Source organism: Pseudorca crassidens, unplaced genomic scaffold (assembly GCF_039906515.1).
Source record: "Pseudorca crassidens isolate mPseCra1 unplaced genomic scaffold, mPseCra1.hap1 Scaffold_368, whole genome shotgun sequence".
NCBI lineage: Eukaryota > Metazoa > Chordata > Mammalia > Artiodactyla > Delphinidae > Pseudorca > Pseudorca crassidens.
Window position 1 is genome coordinate 1 of NW_027136295.1, and position 18,949 is coordinate 18,949.

Consider the following 18,949-nt stretch of genomic DNA (forward strand, 5'->3'; position numbering starts at 1 on the left):
CTGAATTCTCCACACCTATGAAATACTAATTATTAAGTTACAGAGGTATTTCCCAGTAAATTAATAGACTTACTCATTTTATAGTTTAATGAGGGAGTATTAAAACATGAGCTGTACCTTATTTATAATTGCAGAAAAAGTGATAAACATCTAAATGCCATCAATAAGAGACTAGTTAAATAAATAATGTAGATCCATACAATGGAATGCTATGAACCCGTTAAAATAATTTGTTAACATAAAAAGAAAACTAATAAACATGGAAAGAGTCACAACAAATTGTTGAGTGGGGAAAAGCAGCAAATAATGGTATAGAGTAGGATATTTTGTTTCCATTTAGGTAAAATTGGATACATGTGTATGTCTATGCACTCTATCTGTAAGGATTCAATCAATGTATTTCTTCAATTCCTACTGTGTAAGAGGCGCTTAATAAATACATTGTGATAGATGTCTGTGTCTAGGGGGAAATCCAGATAATACATATAAATTGTATCATACGTATTTGTGGGGGAACGTAATTGCTTTACTGAAAGTACTTTTTTCCTCATCTCTAGAATAATGAACTACAAAGCAGGTTGGACTATTTAATAGAAACCCAGCCCAAGACTGAAGTGGAAACCAGAGAGGTTGGAGTGGGCTGTGATCTTCTACCCAGGTATTTAAGAATTTCCTGGTTTTCCAACTCAAATTCCCCTTTGACTTAAGAAAATACTTTCCTGGGCTGTTATTCCCAGAATTGCACTCTCTCTAAAGTACTTCTGCAAAGAAAAGTCGTGGCTGCTGAGGGTCTGACTGGCTTCTGCAGAGTGGGGAGATTGTGCAGGGCACAAGGGGTGGAGAAGGAGAGACCTGGGGAAGCCACTTCAGAGAGAGATGGGCCCTATCAGCGAATGCATGCATCTGGTCCTTCATTTATTCATTCATTTGCTCATTCAACAAATATCTGTTGAGTACCTTCCCTGTGCCAGACAGTGATGATAGAGAGAGGAATGAGATTGGGTTCCTGCCCCAGAGTGCAGTCTGCAAGAGAAGTCAGACAGGCAGGCAGACATTTTCAATGATGTGCTTTAGTAACAGAGGAGGGAGGCTCTAAACCTTGAACAAGATCTGTCTGTTCCCCAGTACTGTAACAGAGTGTTGTCAAGCATTGGACCAGATTCAGAAATACATGATCCGCTTCAGTCATGAGCAGATAAACAGTAACTATAACCTGGTTTGTTCAGTTGCATTTCTGAGCTAGAGGACAGAGCCATGTGTTATTAAGCTGCTCACAAGCCCAGTACCTGGGTCTCTCCATAGTCAGATCAGCGAGACCCAGTAACCAACCCACTGTCTCTAGGTGCTCAAAACTGTGCTTGGCCCAAACAGGACAGAAAACAAGTTTATAACAAGGCCACTGACGGTACATAGCTTGTGACTGAGGTAACCAAAGTCACAAAGGGCCTCATACGCTGTGCGTGGGAAGGTGTATTTTTATGTGACTAGGGGCATTTGTGTGTGTGTCATGTTAGACATTAGTAGGTCAGAAAAATGTAGGCTCCGGGCCTTGAATGGTTACATGGGTGGGAAACAGGGATGAGCTGATCGCCAGACTGGGCTGTAGAAGACCTGGTTCTCATCCTTGAGGTTAGTAGTCGCAGGATGTGTTCAGGCTGGTCTCTCTTTGCTGAGGCCTCTGTTTCCCAATCTGTTAAGTCAGTTGACTAGGTGACTTCTCAGCTCTAACCAGCTCTAACATTGAGGAACAATGTCTCATCTCCTTCCCTATTTTATTCATTACTGATGTCTTTTTTGTTCATTAAAGTGAGCCACTTGCCATTCTCAAAGTATTTACCAAAAGCAGGATTAAGCTTTTTTTTTTTGACATTATTCTCATTTATGGTGCTTGCTTTTTGGTAAAAACAAGGCTATTTTATCATTCTGATGTCATTAACAGAAAATGTTTATTTAAAAAAAGAAGGAAAAAGAATGTGTAAATAGACTCCAGGTCTCATCAATGCAGGGGACAAAGTAATTGATAAAAATAGGACCCAAAAGAATGACTGATCATGTCCAGGCACAACTTTTAAAATATAAATAGTGTGGCTATTTTCCTCCTTTTTTATTCTTCAAGAACCAAGTGGTTTAGTTCCCTCTAATTGCCCACATAATAAATCTTATTTGGTTAAGACGGGTACAAAACTACGTCTGAAACCAATAAATTGTTTGTATTCTAATTCCCACATTTTGGCTTAAAGCAAGGTTTTCAATTTGTATGCCGAGGGATAGCCTGAAGCAAACTTTTACGGCTAAGTTATGAAACCACAAAGTGGTTTTCATAATGGAAGTGCTGACAGACCCTTAACTTACGGCCACGCTGAACTTGGAAGCCACTTTAGTATCTAAAAGCAGCTTTTCCATAAATGTAACATTTGGTTTCCCCCAGGATCCATCTTAGCACTTTTAACTACCTGGGTCAATCAGCAGAGGAAATGAAAACTACGTATCCACATTTCTGAAAAGGCAAAGTAATATTTCATTTGTTTCCTCACAAATATTTATGAAGTGCCTACTATGTGACAGACGCTGTGCACGTCTGGGTGGCGAGGAGCACAGCATCTTGAGAGGTGATTCAGGCAGTGGTTTTCCACCTGTGCTTTTTGGAACTGCGTGCTCTGTGCTAGGGCTCCGGGAGGGGCCTCCAGGGCTGAGGAGGTGAGCAAGGACCTGGCCTGTGGGGGACCTTCCCCCCTCAAAAAAACAACCTGACAAACTCAGCTTTTAGTGTGTTTTATATGTTAGATTCCAAGTAAGATTTTGCTTGAATAAAAGAGCTCTGTGGTCAAAATCAAATTAGAACCCCCTGACCTAGTTTAATGTCCCTGTTTTAGAGACACCAAAATTGAGGCCCAGAGAGAGAAAGGGATTCACTAGAAGCCACACAGCCAGGATTTGAACCATACCTTTGGAGTCCTGGTATGGTACATCTGTAGTTTTAAAATACTCAATAGAGAGCTGCTAAATTGTGTCACGTCTGTTCTAATACAATTCCTGGTCCTCACCTGGACTTCAGACTTGCATCTAACTAATAAGAAGATTCCAGGGTGTTTTCCAGAATATTTTAAAAACAGGCTCCAGAAAAGTAATGAATTTAAGCCTCAGTTATGCAGATGAGTTTTGTTCTTACTCCCCTGTTCTCCTGCAGAGAACTTGGCAGTGCAGTCCAGTTGGGAAGGCTCAGGCTGTGGGTTCCCTGCCCAGTCAGCTGCTGGGCAAGTTACTCAGTCTCTCTTAAACCTCTGTGATTTCATCCTTAAAATGGGAATGAAGATGACAATATCAAATCTTATAGGGCTGTGAAGAGGATTAAATGAAAACACGTATATAAAGCATTTAGCATGGTAACTGGACCAAAGTTAGGAACTTAATAAATAATAGCTAGTATCCCTATTATCCAAATCAAAACTCTGATTTTACACGTAAGACACTGGATCAAGTATTTTTTAAAAATTTTATTGGAATATAGTTGATTTACAATGTTGTGTTAATTTCAGGTGTACAGCAGTTATATATACATATATTCATTCTTTTTCAGATTCTCTTCTCATACAGGTTATCACATAATATGGAGTAGAGTACTCTGTGCTATATAGTAGGTCCTTGTTGGTTATCTGTCTTACATGTAGTAGTGTGTGTATGTTCATCCCAAGATCCTGATTTATCCCTTCTGCCCACATTTCCCTTTTGGTAACCATAAGTTTTCAATATCTGTAAGTCTGTTTCTGTTTTGTAAATAAGTTCATCTGTATCATTTTTAAAAATTAGATTCCACATGAGTGATATCATATATTTGTCTTTCTCTGACTTCACTTAGTATGAAAATCTCTAGGTCCATCCATGTTGCTGCAAATGGCATAGGTTCATTCTTTTTTATGGCTGAGTAATATTCCATTGTATATATGTACCACACCTTCTTTATCCATTCCTCTGTTGATGAACATTTAGGTTGCTTCCATGTCTTGGCTGTTGTAAATAGTGCTGCAATGAACACTGGGGTGCACATATCTTTTTGAATTATGGTTTTCTCCAGATATATGCCCAGGAGTGGGATTGCTGGGTCATATGGTAGTCCTATTTTTAGTTTTGTAAGGAATGTCCATACTGTTTTCTATAGTGGTTGTACCAATTTACATTCCCACCAACACAGTGTAGGAGGATTTCCTTTCCTCCACACTCTCTTCAGCATTTATTGTTCGTACACTTTGATGATGGCCATTCTGACTGGTGTGAAATGTCACTGTAGTTTTGATTTGCATTTCTCTGACAATTAGTGATCACATGAGTGATCTTTTCATGTGCTTTTTGGCCATCTGTATGTCTTCTTTGGAGAAATGTCTATTTAGGTCTTCTCGTTTTTTGATTGGGTTGTTTTTTTTGACACAGAGTTGCATGAGCCGTTTGTATATTTTGGAGATTAATCCCTTGTCGGTTGCTTTGTTTGCAAATATTTTCTCCCATTCTGTGGGTTGTCTTTTCATTTTGTTCATGGTTTCCTTTGCTGTGCAGAAGCTTTTAAGTTTAATTTGGTCTCATTTGTTTATTTTTTTAAATTTTCATTACTCTAGGAGGTAGATCCAAAAAGATATTGCTGTGATTTACGATTTATGTCAAAGAGTGTTCTGCCTGTGTTTTCCTCTAAGAGTTTTATAGTGTCCAGCCTTACATTTAGGTCTTTGATCCATTTTGGGTTTATTTTTGTGTATGGTGTTAGAGAATGTTCTAATTTCATTCTTTTACATGTAGCTGCCCAGTTTTCCCAGCACCACTTACTGAAGAGACTGTCTTTTTCTCCACTATACATTCTTGCTTCCTTTTCATAGGTTAGTTGACCATAGGTGTGTGGGTTTATTTCTAGGCTTTCTATCCTGTTCCAGACACTGTATCAAATATAAGTAAATTTGAGTGTGCTATGACATTAACTTATTTATTCTGGTGGCTGTTAAGTGATTTCATTAAATGGATTGATAGCTTAATCAAGTGGATAGTGCTTCAGTATGTATGGAGCTCTTCAATTAAACTATTAGTGGTTTGGAACCCTCTGGACACTCTGGAAGCCCCAGTGATTGATGAGGTCTCTGTCAGCTGTGACATCAGAGGCATCCCAGTGTGTTCCAGGCACTGGGCACAAAGCCCAGTACTCCTGTAAAGCAGTATGGCACCTACGACCCATTTCTCCATATACCTGCAAGTCTTACATGGTATGCTACTGCTAATAGCATTTGACTTACAATTAGAGCTGCTCTATTTTTATGTGCTCCTGAAAAACTTTGAAATCAGCCTTTTCTTATAGAGCCATTAAGCCCCTTGTATTACCCTGTCCCCTTCCCTAACCACTTTCCCTGTCCCTGCCAGCACTGTGCACTCCTGTGGACAAGAACCCTAGGTTCCCATCCCCTACTCTAGCATTTTCCTGATGCTCAATAAACATTCACTGGCAGAATGAATGACAGGTCCACACCAAGTGAGAAAGGACTTTAAAGAGGCAATTCTTGCTTACGTTTTGCTTCTTAGTGTTTATTCTCTCTCTCCTCACTAGAAGGTAAGCTCCATGAGGGCAGGGATTTACATCTATGTCACTAACTGCAGTCTTCCTGGGACTGACTTAAGAGCAGGGCCTCACACCAGGCAGGCCCTCAATCAATATTTGTTGAATGGAGCCATCTCACTGTAGCATTTGATGGTTCTTCCTAAGCAGAAGAATATCTGCTTCCTGTGGGACTCTCCTCTCCTGGTTCCTTCCCTACTTCCCTGGTCTGTCCTCCATCTTCTTGGATGGCTCCTCTTTCTGCTCCCAGATCCCCACCTTGGGTGCTCCTAAGGGTTCTATCTTGGCAGCACTTGTTCCTGCAAAGATGGCATCCAGTCTCATGGAGTTACCTCTTTCTTCCCTGTGGCTGCGCTGTCAGGTAGTTCAGACCTCTCTCTTGCATACAAGTCCTCATTCCTGGCCGCCTGCTGGGCCCCACTTGATCTTCATACCCACCCTATCCATAGCTGAATACATCATTTTTTCCCATCAAAGTCAGATCCTCTAGTTGTGGTTAAGAGCGGTGGCTTGGAAATTAGACCTGGGTCTGGGTCCTGGATCTGCCTCTTGCTATATCTATAGCTTTGGACAAATCTCTAACCCCTTTGAATCTATTTCCTTACCAAGAATGGAAGATAGATTTTGACAGTAATTCCTCCTTAAACTTGCTGAGATGATTAAGATAGATACAGGCATAAATTGCCCAGTGTAGTGACCACGTTTGCATATTTCTGTTGATGCCGCCACCACTGCTCCTGTTGCCTAAGCTCAGTATTCTGCAGTCACCTTTGAGCCATGAGTTGCTTTGTCCTGGAATCACTCACTCGTACAGGGCTGGCTTTTTCCTTCGTGACTTGCTTCACACCTCTCCACTCCCACTGCACCAGCCTCCTGGAGACCAGTGTTCTAAGCTACTCAGTCCCATCCCTGCCTCCAGTTTCTTCTCAAATTCTCCCCCTCCTTCATCTCATCTTTGTGTTGCATAGACTTCTGGAAAGCAAGGAGGGAAGAGGTGCGAAGGCACTCAACCATGATTTCAGGGGCTTTTAAACACCTATTTAGAAGAGAAACTCGAGTTTGATTTGGAAAGTTCAATATATATTAATCAAAGCCATTGAGAGCAATTTTAGGTCAGCTAGCCTTCATTTAAAGAGAAAAGTGGAAAACAAAATATTGAACACCAAAAAAAAAAAGATTTCTTTCTCTCGCTCCTTAGTGAAACTCAGTTTCCAGCGAACTCATAAATTATGTCTTAATAGGTACAATTTAATGAAAAATATTCCTTGTTGTCTTAAGTGCCCAGTGCATAGTAAGGGCTTTAAAATGCCTACGTTTTCATATTTCTGTTGTAAAACCCAAAACACAAAGTAGCTTTCTGTCAAAGCTTTATTTGCTGCCTCTGCTATTGTTTCCCCCAAGGGAACTGCCCCTTTATGGATTAATAAAAGGTTAACAATAGCCTTAATGTGGCTAGGAAATGGCTGAATTTTCATTCTGGGGTTGAAATTATTTGTGTTCTTAAAAACCCATTGTTTCCTAGTGCTCAACTAAATAAAATACCTCACTTCTTTTTGAAAGGGAGGATATGAGAGCCTGTTTTTGAAACCAGAGGGTTCATCTTTATCAATATTTCTGAATTTTATGGGCTTTCAGGATAGTGTCACCAGAGACTATTTCTGTTCTGTGGCATCTGCACAGGAGTTGGCACAGATTGCCATCTGGCTCCTGCCCCTGGCACTCCACTAAATTACCTGGTCAGGCCACTGAAGAGCCCTGAATTGACAAATCTTGCGGATTCCTCTGTGCCAGGTGAAGGTGACACTGACTCCTTGAAATCCGTCGTCCTCTGGTTCCCTGTGTCATCCATCTGTGTAGTGATAGTTCTGTGCCTGGCCTGAGTGAGCTGCTGAGGTCATGAAGATAAGCAAGATATGGTTTTCACGCTTCATGAAATTATAACTAGCAGAGAATGTATATAGACCAGTGGGTGCAATGAGATGCTTCCAGTAGTGTGTCACAAGCCTCTGTGACAGTCATTTTCAAGGGGAGGAAAGCATGGAAGAAATATTGAATCTCTTGGGGAGAGACATGTGAAGTTTAACATTCCCCCCAAGCTTCTAATACACCCTATTAAGAAGTTGTCTCCCAACCATAGTTGAAAATCACTTCAGGGTAATGGGAGGTATTACTGATGGGAAAGTTTAGCAAAAGTGAACCTTGTGTAAGCAGAAAATTGAGAAGTGCTGCTCAAGGAAACAGAGCACACAGAAAGGAATGATTGATAATTTCTATCACTGCTGCAGGGAATTGGGGAGACTGTCACAGACGAGGTGATGTTTGGTTTGAATCTTGGAATATAGGCAGGAATTCATCAGATCAACTTGATGAGGGAAGCATTCAAGGCAGAGGGGACAGGTGAGGATGGCAGAGCTGAGAGGCAGTGTGTAAATGAGAGCTGTGTTTCTTAGCAAGGCCAGGCAGGAGATATAACAGTAGAAGGTGGAGGCCTTTACACCCTGCAGAGGAGTTTAGACTCCATCCAGGAAGCAAGGGGGAGACTTTGGAAAGTTTTAAGAACAGTAATATGGACTTCCCTGGTGGCACAGTGGTTAAGAATCTGCCTGCCAATGCAGGAGACACGGGTTCGAGCCCTGGTCCGGGAAGATCCCACATGCCATGGAGCAGCTAAACCTGTGCGCCACAACTACTGCGCCTGTGCTCTAGAGCCCATGAGCCACAACTACTGAAGCCCACGTGCCTAGAGCCCATGCTCCACAAGAGAAGCCACCGCAATGAGAAGCCCACGCACCGCAAAGAAGAGTAGCCCCCGCTCACCACAGCTAGAGAAGGCCTGCGTGTAGCAAGGAAGACCAACGCAGCCAAAAATAATAAATTTGTTAAAAGAAAAGAGAACAGTAATATGCTCCGATTGTCCTTTTAGGAAAACATCTGTGACTGCAAAATGGATATGGGCTAAACCTGCAAGTAATGTAAATCATTTCTGCCCATTATAGTCAAGTGGCCTACCAAACTGTAAGGGAGGCTAGGAAAGGTAGTTATGTGTCTAGGCAGAAAAAGAAATGGGATATTTTCTCCATCTTAGTCACCAAATCCCATTAATTCTGCCTCCCAAATATCATCTCAACCTTTCCGTGCTTCTTCATCTACAGTGCTACTTTCAGAGTTTGAGTTCTCATGGTCTCTCTCACCTCCTAAATAGCAAAACTCTCCTAATTCACCTCCTGCCTCCAGACTAACGCCTCTGCAATCAACCAACCCTCAGCGGTGCCAAGGGATCTTGCTAGAATAAAAATAGGAACATATCCTGCCCCTCCTTAAAAACCTTTAGTGGCTCGCTGTCCCCTTCTGAACCCCTTAGCAGGGCACACAGGGCCCTGCTTCCCCACCCCGACCTCATCTTCTGCCACTTCATCATGAACTCTTTGCTTCAGTCCTGCCAAGCGTGTCTCCTTTCCACACCATGGCCTCTGTGTTCACCCTTCTTTGCCTTTGCCCGTACTGTCCATCTGCCTGGAATTCCCATCTCCTCCTCACCCACCTGAGGAATGCCTAGGCATCCTTCAGGAGTCACCTTCCCTGGGCCAGTTTCCTCCCAGTGAAGCTAACTTGTTCTGCTATCACTTTGCCCATATGTTCGCTCTTGTATTGCTCAGGGTCCTGGCAGAAAGGGAAACAGAAGAGACTTTAAATGAAGGGACTGTAAAAATTTGAGGGCTGCTTTTAGGGAAATAAAAAATGGACACTGGCTTGCTCTGGAGCTATTTCCAGCCTGGGCCTGAAGAGGTGGGGAGAGAAAGCTGGTAGAAGAGATGAAGGGGTGAGCTGGAGCATGGCCTTTGCTAAAGGAATGTAGCCAACTACCAAGCTGCAGACTGATGAGAGGGAACAGATGTCCTGTCCTCCCTGTCCTCCATTCTCTCATCCCTTGATCTCCCAATTGGTCCAAACCAACCGGAAGGTAAAGGCTGAGGGAGCCCACTGATGCTGACCTTCAGGTAAGCTTCCCAGGGCACAGGGTGGGGTGGAGAAAGGGGGATGGATCTGAACAGGCAAATGCAGAGTATCCAGTATAGCTTTTTATGTCTTTATGTATTACCTAACACATTGCAACTGTTTAAATACATATCTTTCCTGCCTAATTGTGAGTTCCTTGAATGCATTTTTTTTTTTATTTTTCTGAATCATGGATACCTAGTATAACCTTTAAAAGTTGCTAAAAATAATGGCTGGCTCCAGGTAGGGGGATCAATATGGTGGAGGAAACTCACCTTCTCCCACAAAAACACTATAAATACACCTACAAGTGGAACGAGTCACAAACATCTACTAAATAATGAAAGAAGACCTCAGACTTCTGAAAGGGCTAGAAAACCTCCACATAACCAGGTAGGACAAAAGGAAAAAGGAAAAGAAAGCACTGGGATGGGGCCTGCGTCCAGGAAGGCAGCTGTGAAGAAGGAAAGGTTCCCACACCTGTTCCTCACAGCAGGGGGACCAGCCTGGACGGGCAGGGGGAGCTTCAGAGCCTAGGAGGAGAGCACAGTAACAAGTTTATGGGAGGCAAAAGAGAGAGTAACCTGCACAGAAGGTTGGCACTGCCACCCTGTGCTCCCCAGCCTGAGACACTCGTCGGTCAGTGTGGGCAGGGGCTGGGTGCTATAGCTCAGGCTCTGGAGGTCAGACCCAGGGAGAGGACCAGGGTTGGCTGTGTAGAAACAGCCTGAAGAGGCTGGACTGTGGCAACTGAGGGTGTATTCGGAAGAAGCCTGGGCCTGCCAGAGGCAAAGTGCCATTACTGGGGGACACATAGGGAGAGGGTGGGACCACCACAAGAGCTTCTTTCCCTGTCAGCACTCCCAGGCAACAGGACACTACCTATAGGAGCTCCAGGGGCAGGCCATAATGATCAAGGGACCAATCCAAGAGGAAGACGTAATTGTAAATATATATGCACCCAACACAGGAGCACCTCAATATATAAGGCAAGAATCTCAATATAGAAGGGAAATACAGCCATAAAAGGAGAAATCAACAGTACCACACTAATAGTAGGGGACTTTAACACCCAACTTTCATCAGTGGACAGATCATCCAGACAGAAAATCAATAAGGAAACACAAGCTTTAAATGCCACAACAGACTAGATAGACTTAATTGATATTTATAGGACATCCATCCAAAAGCAGCAGAATATACTTTCTTAAGTGTACATGGAACATTCTCTGGGACTGATCACATGCTGGGCCACAAAGCGAGCCTCAGTAAATTTAAGAAAATTGAAATCATATCAAGCATCTTTTCTGACCACAACACTGTAAGATTAGAAATGAATTACAGGGAAAAAAAGGTAAAAACACAAACACATGAAGGCTAAACAATATGTTACTAAACAACCAATGGATCACTGAAGAAATAAAAAATACCTACAGACAAATTACAATGAAAACACGACTATCCAAAACCTATGGGATGCAGCAAAAGGAGTTCTAAGAGGGAAGTTTATAGCAACACAATCTTCTTAACTTAGGAAATAAGAAAATTCTCAAACTACCTAACCTTACACCTAAAGCAACTACAGAAAGAAGAAAACCCAAAGTTAGTAGAAGGAAAGAAATCATAAAGATCAGAGCAGAAATAAATAGAGATGAAGAAAACAATAGAAAAGATCAATGAAACTAAAAGCTGGTTCTTTGAAAAGATAAACAAAATTGATAAACCTTTAGCCAGAGTCATCAAGTAAAAAAGGGAGAGGGCTCAAATCAATAAAATTAGAAATGAAAAAGAAGACACCATGGAAAGGATACAAAGAGATCATAAGAGACATACAGAGGATCATAAGAGACTACTACAAACAGCTATACGTCAATAAAATGGACACCCTAGAAAAAATGGACAAGTTCTTAGAAACATACAACGTTCCGAAACTGAACCAAGAAGAAACAGAAAATACAGACCAGTCACAAGTACTGAAATTATGGCTTCACAGGTGAATTCCATCAAATATTTAGAGAAGAGCTAACACCTACCTTCTGAAACTCTTCCAAAAAACTGTAGAGGAAGGAACACTGCCAAGGTCATTCTATGAGGCCACCATCACCCTGAAACCAGACAAAAAAAGAAAATTATAGGGCAATTATCACTGATGAACATAAATGCAAAAATCAACAAAAATACTAGTAAGCCGAACCCAACAACACATTAAAAGGATCATACACCATGATCAGGTGGGGTTTATCCCAGTGATGCAAGGATTCCTCAATATCCGCAAATCAATCAGTGTGATACACATTAACAAAATGAAGAATAAAAACCATATGATCATTTCAATAGATGCAGAAAAAGCTTTTGACAAAATTCAACACCCATTTACAATAAAAACTTTCCAGAAACTGGGCATAGAGGGAACCTACCTCAACATAATAAAGGCCATATATGACAAACCCAGGGCTAACATCATTCTCAATGGTGCAAAGTTCCCTCTGAGATCAGGAACAAAGCAAGGATGTCCACTCTTGCCACTTTTATTCAGTATGGTTTTGGAAGTCCTAGCCATGGCAGTCAGAGAAGAAAAAGAAATAAAAGGAATCCAAGTTGGAAAAGAAGTAAAACTGTCACTGTCTGCAGATGACATGATACTATATATAGAAAATTGTAAAGATGCCACCAGAAAACTACTAGAGATCATCAATGAATTTGGTAAAGTTGCAGGATACAAAATTAATACACAGAAATCTCTTGCATTCCTATACACTAACAACAAAAGATCGGAAAGAGAAATTAACACATTATTGACCAGGGGATTTTTTTTTTTTTTTTTTTTTGCAGTACGTGGGCCTCTCACTGTTGTGGCCTCTGCCGTTGCAGAGCACAGGCTCCGGATGCGCAGGCTCAGCGGCCATGGCTCATGGGCCTAGTCGCTCTGCAGCATGTGGGATCTTCCCAGACCGGGACACGAACCCATGTCCCCTGCATCGGCAGGCGGACTCTCAACCACTGCGCCACCAGGGAAGCCCGGATTTTTGTAGAAACTAACACCTGTGGCCGTAATATGCCTCCAGTCAAAATGTGTTAAGGAAACAATCTCATTTACCATAGTATCGAAAAAGAAAAAAAAAAATGAAATAAACCTGCCTGAGGAGAACAAAGACCTGTACTCTTAAAACTGTAAGATGCTGATGAAAGAAATAGAAGATGACACAAACACATAGAAAGAGATACCATGTTCTTGGATTGGAAGAATCAATATTATCAAAATGACTATACTACCCAAGGCAACCTACAGATTCAATGCAATCCCTATCAAATTTCCAATGGCATTTTTCACAGAGTTAGATCAAAATATTTTTAAATTTGTATGGAAATACAAAAGACTCCAAATAGCCAAAGCAATCCTGAGAAAGAAAAATGGAGCTGGAGGAATCAGGCTCCTTGACTTCAGACTATACTACAAAGCTACAGTAATCAAAACAGTATGGTACTGGTGCAAAGCAGAAATATAGATCAATGAAACAGGACAGAAAGCCCAGAAATAAACCCACGCACATACGGTCAACGTATGACAAAGCAGGCAAGAATATACAATGGATTCAATAAGTGGTGCTGGGAGAACTGGACAGCTACATGTGAAGGAATGAAATTAGATCATTCTTTAACACCATACACAAAAATAAACTCAAAATGGATCAAAGACTTAAATGTAAGGCCGGACACTATAAAACTCTTAGAGGAAAACATAGGCAACACTCTTTGAACATAAATCGCAGCAATAACTTTTTGGATCCACCTCCTAGGGAACATATATCTCAACATAATAAAAGCCATTTATGACAAACCCACAGCCAATATAATACTCAACAGTGAAAAGCAAAAAGCCTTCCTACTAAATTCAGGAACAAGAAAAGGATGCCCACTCTCACCACTTCTATTCAACATAGTATTGGAAGTCCTAGCCACAGCAATCAGACAAGGAAAAAAAAAAGGTATCCAAATTGGAAGAGGTGAAATTGTCACTGTTTGCAGATGACATGATACTATATATATAAAACCCTAAGGACTCCACACAAAAATCACTAGATCAAATAAATGAATTAAGCAAAGTAGCAAAATACAAGATTAACATCCAAAAATCAGTTGCATTTCTTTACACTAACAATGAAATATCAGAAAGGGAATGTAAAAAAAAATACCTTTTAAAATACCACCAAAAAAAATACTTCAGAGTAAACCTGACCAAGGAGGTGAAAGACTTACACGCTATCAACTACAAAACATTAATGAATTAAAAAGGATCCAAAGAAATGGAAAGATACCCCATACTCTTGGATTGGAAGAATTAATATTGTTAAAATGGCAATACTACCCAAAGCGATCTACAGATTTAATGCGATCCCTATCAAAATACCCATGACATTTTTCACAGAACTAGAACAATCAAAACTTTATATGGAACCATAAAAGACCCAGAATTGCCAAAGCAATCCTGAGGGAAAAAACAAAAGGAGGCATACCTCTCCCAGAGTTCAAACAATACTACAGAGCCACAGTAATCAAAACAATGTGGTATTGGTACAAAAACAGACATATGGATCAATGGACCAGAATAGAGAGCCCAGAAATAAACCTAGACACCTACAGGCAATTAATCTTCAACAAAGGAGACAAGAATATAAAATAGTAATAAGTCTCTTTAACATGTGGTGCTGGGAAAGTTGGACAGCTGCATGTAAGTCCGTGAAGTTAGAACACACCCTCACACCACGCAAAAAATAAACTCAAAATGGCTTAAAGACTTAAACATAAAACATGACACCATAAAACTTCTAGAACTTGACACCATAACACTTCTAAAACTTCTAGAATTTATTCTCTGACATAAATCATACCAATGTTTTCCTAGGTCAGTCTCCCAAGGCAACAGAAATAAAAATAAACAAACGGGACCATATCAAACTTACAAGCTTTTGCACAGCAAAGGAACCCATATAAAAATGAAAAGACAACCTACAGAATGGGAGAAAATATTTACAAATGATGCAATAGACAAGGGCTTAGTCTCCAAAATATACAAACTGCTTATACAACTCAACAACAAAAACACAAACAACCCAATCGAAAAATGGGCCAAAGACCTTAATAGACATTTCTCCAAAGAAGACGTATGGATGGCCAGTAGACACATGAAAAGATGTTCAACACCACTAATTATTAGAGAAATGCAAATCAAAACTACAATGAGGTACCAACTCACACCAGTCAGAATGGCAGTCATTAAAAAGTCTAGAAATAAATGCTGGAGAGGATGTAGAGAAAAGGGAACCCTCCTACACTGCTGGTGGGAATGTAAGTTGGTACAGCCACTATGGAAAACAGTATGGAGATTCCTCAGAAAACTAAAAATAGAATTACCTTGTCATCTAGCAGTCCCACTCCTGGGAATGTACCCAAACAAAACTATAATTCAGAAAGATACATGCGCCCCTATGTTCACAGCAGCACTGTTGACAATAGCTAAAACATGGAAACAACCTAATGTCCACCGACAGATGAATGGATAAAGAAGATGTGGTACATATATACAATGGAGTACTACTCAGCCATAAAAAAGAACGAAATAATGCCATTTGCATCAACATGGATGCAACTAGAGATTATCATACTAAGTAAGTCAGAAAGGGAAAGACAAATACCATATAATATCACTGATATGTGGAATCTAAAATATGGCACAAATGAACCTATCTACAAAACAGAAACAGGCTCGCAGACACAGAGAACAGACTTGTGGTTGCCAAGGGGGAGGGCATTGGGGGAGGGAAGGACTGGGAGTTTGGGATTAACAGATGTAAACTATTATAGATAGGATGGATAAACAAGGTCCTAATGTATATAACACAGGGAACTATATCCAATCTCCTATGATAAACCATAATGGAAAAGAATATAAAAAAAGAATGCCTGTATGTGTATAACTGAGTCACTTTTGCTGAACAGCAGAGATTGGCATCATATTGTAAATCAACTATACTTAAATAAAAAAATAAAATTAAAAAATAAAAACAAAAATAAACAAATGAGACCGAATTAAACTTAAAAGCTTCTGCACAGCAAAGGAAACCATAAATGAAACGAAAAGACAACCCACAAAATGGGAGAAAATATTTGCAAACAAAGTGACTGACAGGGATTAATTTCCAAAATATACAAACAGCTCATGCAGCTCTATGTGAAAAAACAACAACAACAAAAACCAAACAACCCAATCCAAAAATGGGCAGAAGACCTAAGTAGACATTTCTCCAAAGGAGACATACAGATGGCCAAAAAGCACATGAAAAGATGCTCAACATCACTAATTATCAGAGATATGCAAATCAAAACTACAGTAAGGTATCACCTACCACCGGTCAGAATGGCCATCATCAAAAAGTCTACAAACAGTTAAGTGCTGGAGAGGGTGTGGAGAAAAGGGAACCCTCCTACACTGTTGGTGGGAATGTAAATTGGTACAACCACTATGGAGAACAGTATGGAGGTTCCTTAAAAAACTAAAAATAGAACTACCATATGATCCAGCAATCCCATTCCTTGGCATATATCTGGAGAAAGACACAATTAGAAAATATTCATGCACCCCAATGTTCATTACAGCACTATTTACAACAGCCTAGACATGGAAGCAACCTAAATGTCCATTGACAGAGGAATGGATAAAGAAGATGTGGTACATATATACAATGGAATATTACTCAGCCATAAAAAAGAATAAAATAATGCCATTTGCAGCAACATGGATGAACCTAGAGATTATCACACTAAGTGAAGTAAGTCAGACTGAGAAAAATAAATATCATATGGTATGACTCATGTGGAATCTATTTTTTGAAAATGATACAGATGAACTTATTTACAAAACAGAAACAGACTTACAGGTATTGAAAACTTATGGTTATCAAAGGGGAAATGTGGGCAGGAGGGATAAATCAGGAGTTTGGGATTAATATACATACGCTACTATATATAAGATAAATAACCAAGGACCTACTGTATAGCCCAGAGAACTGTACTCAATATTCTGTGATAACCTATATGAGAAAAGAATCTGAAAAAGAATGAATATATGTATATCTGAATCACTCTGCTGTACACCTGAAACTAACACAACATTGCAAATCAAGTACACTCCAATAAAACTTTTTAAAGAAATTGCTAAAAATAATGGTCCCTCATATTTTTCTTTTTTAAATAAGTTTTACTGAGATGTAATCCACATAGCATAGAATTCATCCTTTTAGAATGTGCAATTCAATAGTTTTTAGTATATTTACAAAGTTGTGCAACCAGCATCACTTATCTAATTTTAGAAAATTTCCCTCACCCCAGAAAGAAACCCTGTACCCCTTAGCAGTCAAACTCCATCCCCTCCTTCTCCTAGGCCCTGGCAACCACTAATGTACTTTTTTTTTTATTGGAGTATAATTGCTTACAATGGTGTGTTAGTTTCTGCTTTATAACAAAGTGCATCAGCTATACATATACATATATCCCCATATCGCCTCCCTCTTGCGTCTCCCTCCCACCCTCCTTATCCCACCCCTCTAGGTGGTCACAAAGCACCGAGCTGATCTCCCTGTGCTATGTGGCTGCTTCCCACTAGCTATCTATTTTATATTTGGTAGTGTATATATGTCCACGCCACTCTCTAACTTCGTCCCACCTTACCTTTCCCCCTCCCCGTGTCCTCAAGTCCATTCTCTACATCTGCGTTTTTATTCCTGTCCTGCCTCTAGGTTCTTCAGAATCTTTTTTTTTTTTTTTTGATTCTATATATATATGTTAGCATATGGTATTTGTTTTTCTGACTTACTTCACTCTGTATGACAGACTCTGGGTCTATCCACCTCACTACAAATAACTCAATTTTGTTTCTTTTTATGGCTGAGTAATATTCCATTGTATATATGTGCCACATCTTCTTTATCCATTCATCTGTCAGTGGACACTTAGGTTGCTTCCATGTCCTGGTTATTGTAAATAGAGCTGCAGTGAACATTGTGGTACATGACTCTTTTTGAATTATGGTTTTCTCTCCCTCCCTCATAATATTTAAATGAAATATTCAACTACATTACTGCAGTCTATTTTTAAGTGTTGAAAAGGATTTCCTAGAGTTATCTTACCACGTGAAGCATACGGTAAGTTTTGTTTCATATTCCTGACTGCATTTTCTCATTTCTCAGCCAAACAGGTAGGACTCGTGAGATCGCAGTGGCTTCCAGGAATTATACCCCATACACACGAGTCCTGGAGTTAACCATGAAGAAAACTCTGACTTAAGCACTTGGAGACGTGCACTTTTCACTGATGGACAAAGGCCCTGGAACCCTGTGGCTTGAAGTCTGGAAAGGGTGACTGTTGCTTCGTCCTATACACTGTTTAAGCTGCAGTGGAAACTGCTGAGGTTCTGATCCACTTCTTAAACATGAAGGAAAGTGGAGGGGGAGGGGGAAGGCAGGAGAGAGAGGTTTCAAGGTCATATTTCAAACACCCAACCAGTGTATGTACCCTGCTGTACTGGGCCGTCATTAGCTTTCCATGCGGACACTGAGTCCTATCAGGAGAATTTCCTCACTATTTTCTGTTTTACTAGACTTCGGCTGGGAGGAAATAAGGCATTACCTTGAAATTTCATGTTACTTATTGCCAGGATCATTTGTTACAGCATGAAGGTTTTATTTACCCGTAGAAGTATTAGAGGCGGTGTTTCTCTGCTACAGGGAAGCCTGTCCGCAGGAGTGCAGGCACATGGGGAAATGTGACGCTGGGAAGGAAGGGGCAGGTGCCGAGGACCTGTGCAGGGGTGTGGGAGCCTCGGCTGCAGCCGGTTCTTATGTGGGCAGACACGCTTCATTCTGACGTGCTAACCCCTTGGTTTACTTTGTGCCTTATGCCTTTAAGGGGCCAGCTGAAATCACTGTATTTATTCAACCTGTGATTTATTTTTTCTTTCTTTCTCACTTTAACTGAAAGAGAATTTTATATGTTGTGGAAATTTAATCACTTAATGTTTTTGATATTAATTGGTGTTTTTGTTAAAGGAATGAGTGATTTGTTCAAGCATGCTCTACTTTGATATTATAACCTATGTCACATGTTTAATAAATGCCATATATTTTGTTCTACTGATGCTATCATTGTGTGTCATCCATGACTGTGTAGAAGGGGTAGAGAACAGAATCGGGTTTTGGACTGTCCAGGTCAGGGCACCATAATCTTTCAATCAGTACAGTCCTTAGAATCATTTATAAACCATAAGAGAAGGGGTGTGTGTGTGTGTGTGTGTGTGTGTGTGTGTGTGTGTGT

The 18,949-nt window shown here is 40.4% G+C and overlaps 2 long non-coding RNA genes across 2 annotated transcripts; one reads left to right on the forward strand and one right to left on the reverse strand.

The window, feature by feature from the left end:
* The first annotated feature begins 311 nt into the window (after positions 1 to 311).
* On the forward strand, positions 312 to 18,768 carry LOC137218207 (uncharacterized). Its single transcript, XR_010940515.1, has 2 exons — positions 312 to 658; positions 17,827 to 18,768. It is a non-coding gene; the product is annotated as an uncharacterized lncRNA (long non-coding RNA).
* LOC137218208 (uncharacterized) lies at positions 614 to 11,695 on the reverse strand. The gene is made up of 3 exons (XR_010940516.1): positions 11,617 to 11,695; positions 7,321 to 7,475; positions 614 to 6,623 (listed from the first exon to the last, which is right to left on the reverse strand). It is a non-coding gene; the product is annotated as an uncharacterized lncRNA (long non-coding RNA).
* Positions 18,769 to 18,949: the final 181 nt, after the last annotated feature.